The sequence below is a fragment of the Condylostylus longicornis genome, unplaced genomic scaffold (genome assembly GCF_029603195.1).
Source record: "Condylostylus longicornis isolate FDR11 unplaced genomic scaffold, ASM2960319v2 ptg000055l, whole genome shotgun sequence".
Taxonomy (NCBI): Eukaryota; Metazoa; Arthropoda; class Insecta; order Diptera; family Dolichopodidae; genus Condylostylus; species Condylostylus longicornis.
In genome coordinates, this window is record NW_026578024.1 from 79732 (window position 1) to 86921 (window position 7190).

At 26.7% G+C, this 7190-nt stretch overlaps 1 pseudogene; it reads right to left on the reverse strand.

The window, feature by feature from the left end:
* Nucleotides 1–4956: 4956 nt before the first annotated feature.
* On the reverse strand, nucleotides 4957–5824 carry LOC129611912 (40S ribosomal protein S2-like; annotated as a pseudogene).
* Nucleotides 5825–7190: the final 1366 nt, after the last annotated feature.

A 7190-nucleotide genomic window follows, 5' to 3' on the forward strand; every position in this document is an offset into this window, starting at 1 on the left:
TATAAAACAAGAGCAATATTTCTCGAAATGAATGATCTATGGTAACCCTAAGTTAAAAAAAAATTATGATTCGTATAACCTTTTAGATGCAAAAAAAGTTCATTGTTGTCACCATATTCAATAGATATGTTTTAACAAAATTCGTGCAAATTGTGAATGAAACTTTAAACCATCACGTGCAGTACTTATTTGGTTTCTTTTTGTACTTTATGAAAATTAACATAGCTTTAGAGGAAATAAGGATCTCCTCAAAATCTACAAAAAATTTTATACAAATATGAAAAATTTAATGAATCATTTTATTGGAAGCATTAATTTTAAACTTTTTGCAAATTTGCTATATTATATTAAAAATAATGACAAAACTAAAATATTATCATCGTATCCTTTAAAAGTTTAAAGTACATATCTCTGTAATTTGTAAACATGATTCTACGAAGCATCAGACATATTGTATCATCTTCTGAAATAGGGTATCTTCGGAATAACATCTACGACGCTTTAGACACATTATGTATGACACATCAGATGTTGTGTCTGCGACGTTGTTAACACTAAAATACCTATTTTTCAAATTGTGTAAGCAAAATTATTTCAATACATATGTTTTTTTTATATACATACATATGTACTTTTTTCAGTTCTAAGTAGAAATTTTTAAAATAAATTGAAACACCAACATTTTTTTTATAAAAGAAAGCAGTGGAATGAAATAATACAAGACATCCAGATTTTTAAGTTTTCAAATAAAAAATAATACAATGTATTACAAAAAAATCTGATGTTGCCACCACAAAACCGACCGCAATGTGTATTGTCTAGTTAAGTTAAAGTGTTACAGAATATTATAAAAATGCGTGTTAAATACTACTTTCCAATTTTTAGGGCATTAGCAAGCCTATAGTTAATATACCTAAAAAATGTAAATTTGGCTTTTAGTAGAGTTTTGCTTTGTGCTACCCGAATTCCCTGAAATGCTCGCCAGTTAGTTTTGGTAACAACCAAAACTCAAATATCAAATTTCAACAAATTCCATCAAGCCCTGATCTTCCCAAAAAATTGCTTTAATACGAAGAATTCAAATATTAAATTTCAATGAAATCGGCTGATTATTTCTCTTTATAAATCGGCTGATTATTTCTCTTTATAAATCGGCTGATTATTTCTCTTTTTTTTTCCAAAAGTTAGGAGGTTTCGCGGACGGTCGAACGAAGCTTATATATGAAATTTCAAGTAAATCCGAGGAATATTTTATTCTAATGATCGAAAACAGGCCGGCTAAAAAGTGATCAATCCGGTTCAGCCGAACTTGAGATACACGCAAAAACGATATAAATGAGATGACTTATACCATTCTAAACTTGAGTGAAAATTTGCTATAACTTTACACTTAGTCTCTCACATTTATTGTCAGTAATACGAGTATATATAATTATGAAAAAAGGAAAGATACAAATGAGAGCTACAAATTATTCTTCAAAGAGCCGCATGTTGGTCGCGAGATGCAGCTTATAAATTTAGTACAAATTAACAATTTCGTACAAATCTGTTTTATAATATTATTACAATGTTTATATGTATTTAATTTTCTTTTTGTTTTATTTTGTTGCAATTCTAAAAATATGTATATATGTATATATAATTGTATATTAAACAAAAAATAAGTAGCTAATATTAGTGATGTAATTTTTTTAGCACTTTTCTAAAAAAAAATTATATGTACATATATCTTTACTAGAAACTTATTTACGTAATTTTTACATATCTCCACCCCTCTAAAAGTTATAGCCCATAAATTGGTTAAATTTGAATTTTATTTAAAATCCATTTTTTTTCAAATTTTTGATATCGGTTTTCTTTTCGACCTCAGGTTGTACGAGTATGAAATTTTAGCACCTTTTAGACACTAATAAAGAGTTAATTTCATTAGAAGAAAATTTTTTCCACCCCCAACCCCCTTTCAAGTTATGGCTTTTTGAAATTTTTAATATATAAGGTGCCAAAAATTTAAATTTTTGGCACCTTATATTTCCGAAACTGCAAACTTTTCCAAATTTCTATAATTGTATTCTAAATGTATGCAATCTTTGAAGTATATTCGTATACGAATGAAAATAATTTAAATAATGTAGTATGTACATGGATTGTTTTTAAAAGCAGTATTTTCACTTGTTGAAGTGAAAAGTACTACATTACAAACGACTGGTTTGACCCAACTTTATTATTTTTTGCGAGTCAACCGCCTTATTAGATCGATGAGTAGTCCTTGTATCTGTTACATATAAAGACATTAATTTAAGGTTATAGAGATCATGAGGCCGTTTTACTTAATAGAATTAAAATGACTAGAAGCTGCGGTTATAAAATGGATTGAAAAAAATATGTTGAAATATTCCACTTTTAAAAGAAAACTTCATTTTATATTTCACTTTTTTCTGTGATTGATAAGATGTATTTGTCATAAAAACGGAAAAATCTGTTCAGCGAAAGTATATCGGAAAGTAATCAAAAATGTGCATCAATGCACCGTCGATGCAAAAAAAAATTGCTGATGCCATACCGATGTGATGCGTTTACCTTGCTGATGCAATATTATTTTGATTTTTTGGACACTTTCTAAATCATATGTTTTTTGGTGTTTATTTTGAAAAGGTTTTGTATAAAAGTTAAACTATTAAGAACTGAAAATCTATTAAATTTTTTTTCAATTACGATTAAGTTTTGGAGATTTTAATGTAATGGAACATTTAAAAATAATAATACTGTGCATAAAGAAATAATTAACTTTGTTAGTTATTGAGTTAAAATAATAAGTTATTTGCTTGCCAGCTTAGACTTTGCGTTAATACAAAATCGCAACAAAAAGTGATGCACAGCTGATTTAATATGATTCTTATTTTTGACATTTTTGGACATCAAACTTTAAACTACTACCGTATTGATGCATTCTCGTACGTGATTTTTACATGATTACACATCGATGCTGCATCGATTACTTTCCGATTATACCCAAATTTTCAAAACACATAAAATTCGAATTTTAAATGTCTTATATAAATTTATTCATTTATCAACCTTGAAAGAGATAAATTGTTTGGTTAATTATGACACAAAAATTTCTTATAAACTCACAATATTTTTAATTTTTACACAGCTAAAAATTTTAAAACCCTTTGTTATCTCATATATGATTTTAATAAAACTAATTAAAGCTATAAGATTAAAGTAATAGTAACTTAGAAAAAACAATTTAAGACGCATATGTAATTATATATAAGTACCAACATCCGTTTAAAATTTTTATAGATTTTTTATTTTCTTTCCTCTTAAGTTATATATTATTAAGTCTTAAATAAGCCATCAAATTCAAAATTCAATTTATTTTTAAAAATTTAATTTATTTGTAATTAAAGGAAATTGCACACTTTTAAACTAAGACATTTAAAAAGTAACGTATATAAGTGAGAATATTTTGTTAGTATTACACAATTATACTTCTTTTCTTATTCTTATTTCTATTTCTTATCAACTAGGCTCAAAGCATTGCAGCATAAGTAATAGTTTTATAAAAATATAGTAACATAATTTTGTTTATAAATTTTATACACATGGTAATATTACATAACAAACTTCAACCACATTATTTTCCACCGGCCTATTTGAACAGAACATTTAGTTTTTTTTAATTTTTTGCTATAAGTATACATATGTATATTATGATATAATCAAAAAAATTTATTTAATAAAGTTGTGAAAGCACCATTTCGTTTTGTATTAAAGCTTTAGATGTATGTAAATAAGTGTATAGTAACCAAATCAAATATATTCCATTCATTTATTTTAAATTCATATGAAGGTACTTAAATTATTATTTCAAATTGAATTATCTCACATAATATCTCATCATTCATGCAATACATTTGACGATTGTCTTATTAGAAACATATGTACTACGAGTATTTGAACTTTTCGTTGTTTGAAATTCAATACGTAGATAAATCATTGTTAACGTATTCATGAACCCCAATTTGATAAAATTAGTTATGCATATTTGCTTTTATATAAAGATATGTATTTCTAAATGATGTTACTAATTCACGTTAATGTTCCAGGACAGGATGGTCAACTGTGTCACCGAGACAGGATGATTAAATACGGGCTTTTTTGTTACTGTTTCAATATCAAGTTAATTAAAAAATTTTCTTATTTATATAAAAATTGGAATTTATTTGATTTGAGTAAAATATATTTAGTACCAAATAGTTAATTATACATTTTTCTAATATATTTTTAGAATTGTCCCGAAAAGCATTCTATCACGCTCGTAGTATTTTAGTTAAATTTATTAAAATTTATTAAAAATAAAAAAACTGGAAAAATTCTGGTGAATATCCAGTAAACAACTTTATAATTATATTAACTTTTTTGAATTTCTATTTTCATAAAGAAATTATGGGAGAGGGTCTCGTTTATCGTATTGCTTAAATACTAGAGATTTTCTAGATGTGTTCTATAAAATTTTTGAAATAAATATTCTATATACAAATTTTTGATTTTGGCAACCCTAATGCAATAATGGTAGTTTATTCTAAAAAGATTTATTCTAAAAAGATATTGAAAGAAATTTTTATATTTGTAATAGGAAATTTAAACAATTTTCTTAGCTTTTTTTTTCTTTCCGAAATACTATTATTTAGAAACGCAAATTTTAAATAAGACGATAATTTGAAAGTACTTCAATAATGAGTACATATTCATAATATGTATTTACATATACGGTTAATAGATTTATTTTAAATAATTTCCTTTGAAAAAGTTTTTTATAGATTGATATGAAAATTTTTTATGGATTCACATCCATTATGGATTGTGAACTTATAAGTATGGATGCTCAATTCTTTATTTTAAAGAACTTCTTTTAAAAAAAAATTTTTAGATAATAGATGGATTGTGAACTTATAAGTGTGACATATCCGCATATTCTTGGTATGGTGTACGGTCAAGCGAATTATCCTTCTACAAATCTGGTATTAAATATGCATAGGTTTTGGCAATTTCAGAATATGTTGCTTTAGTATAGTTACCTAAAGTACCTTTTGAGCCTCATGTAGAAGTGTAGCAATCTTCAATTCCAGCTTTAGTAAAAATTTTTATATAACGGATGAATTGTGAACTTATACGTATGGATCCTTAATATAGTTTATAATGAAGAGTTAATGTAAAAAAGCCATTATTTTTTCAGATCTGTTACAAAATTACCAAATTTAAAACTAAACCATTGTACTATATCATTCCTTTTATGAAATCCTGAGAAAGTTTTATGTTTCTTAGGGCCAGAAGCTGATACTATTACAGTACTACGAGGACTTGGAATTAAACGTTATGATACTGAACCGCATTATTCTGTTTCTTTTGTTCTGCATGGTACTGCATGAGGCTTACCGATTTTATTACCCCAATATCCTCGACGAATTGGTACTAAGATAACTTAGCTAAGATAAAAAATCTAAGCCAATATGCACATTGTTGTCACCAATTGCAATAAATTGAATCGAGTACAAGTATAATTTTTAATACTTTATTTTTTAATAATGCGCCTAAAAAGAAATAAATAATTTTAAACTTCGTAATCCGTAGATTTCCTCCAAATTATGAATTTTTCCTTCACGAACTAGGCGATTGATCAATTTTCTGACTGGTTTCCTTTTTTTAGGATACTTTTTTCCATCATTTTCATTTACTCTACCGCGGTAACGGTAACTCTTTCTCTACCACCTAGACCACGTTAGCGAAAACTACCACGGGCTGGAGCTGTGCCTGCCATTTTTATCGGTAACCAGTATACTTTAGTCGGCAACTGGTTTTTATTGTCAATGTAATTAAAAATGATATGTAAATGTGCAATCACTTTTTTTTTGAAACAACTAACGAAAATAATTGTTCGGTAAAGTCTATTTTAAACATCGACATGTTTTTAACAACTAATATATTATGGTCTAATATAGGACTGGTCAATTAGTATATCGATTGACGGTAAATTTTATAGAATCGAACGTGTGGTTCCTGAAAAGTGTTGCATAAACTCGCATTTAACTATTTTATTTATTGAGAAGCTTTATAAATGGAAGTTTTATTTTGATATTAAGGAGTGAAAATCTACCCTATAAAAAAACTTTTAATATTTAATTATATTTTGAAAGGGTAAATTATCTATCTTATGCTATAAACTTTTGAGTAATTTTGTAAGGATATGACGTTTATTTTATACCTGAAGAATTGGATTGTCGTTTCTCAGAAGTACTATGGTTTGAATATGAAAATTATATTTGTATGTTATATTAAACTCCATTGATAATTTTGTTGAAATATGAAAAGTTCTATGTTTACATAAAAAATATGAAAATTCTATGTTTTAAAAAAACCGTTGTGTGCATATTTTTTTTCAACATATTTTCTTTTTAAAGTGTCAAAAGTTCAAATTTTGCAACTTTCGATTGGCGACAACTTGAGAGGAGGTGCTGGTGGAAAATTTTTTTTCTAACGAAGTTAACTATTTATTGGTATTTAAAAGCTGCTAAAATTTCTGACATCTGCAACCTGCAGTCTAAAAGAAACACGATATCAAAAATTTGGAAAAATATATTTTAGATAACAGTTAATTTTTCTTTTTTTTAAAGCTTAAATGTGACATGCGTCTTCAAAATCTGCAAAATGCTTATGTTTTCGCTGCAATTAATAGTCAAAAAATGGCATTTTTGTGCTTTGGTGAGCTATAATTTATGTAGAGAGGCGGAGATGGGTAAACATTTTCTGGTAAAGGTCTATGTACATATGAAATTTTAGTTTTTTATCTTTAAGGGTGTAGAAGTTTTGTAAACATGTCCACGGGCGGACGAAGTGACAAAGTATATAACTAATAAGCATTTTTTTTCGAAATTTTTTTAGAAAAGTGTTAAAAAGTAAGAGCAAATCAAAAACATAGTAAGAAAAATTAAAGAGCTCATTGAACTTTGCCAAAGATGAACTAAAGAAGGAAAAAAATTTGGAGAATAAAAAAATCCATGTAAAATAAAGTGTAATGATTGCGAGAATTTTAACTGTGGCCAAACAACATGATTGTAAATATTAGTAACAACAAGATTAAAGGAGCACTAAAACGAACTAAAACAGGAAAGGAGACGGACGGGAAT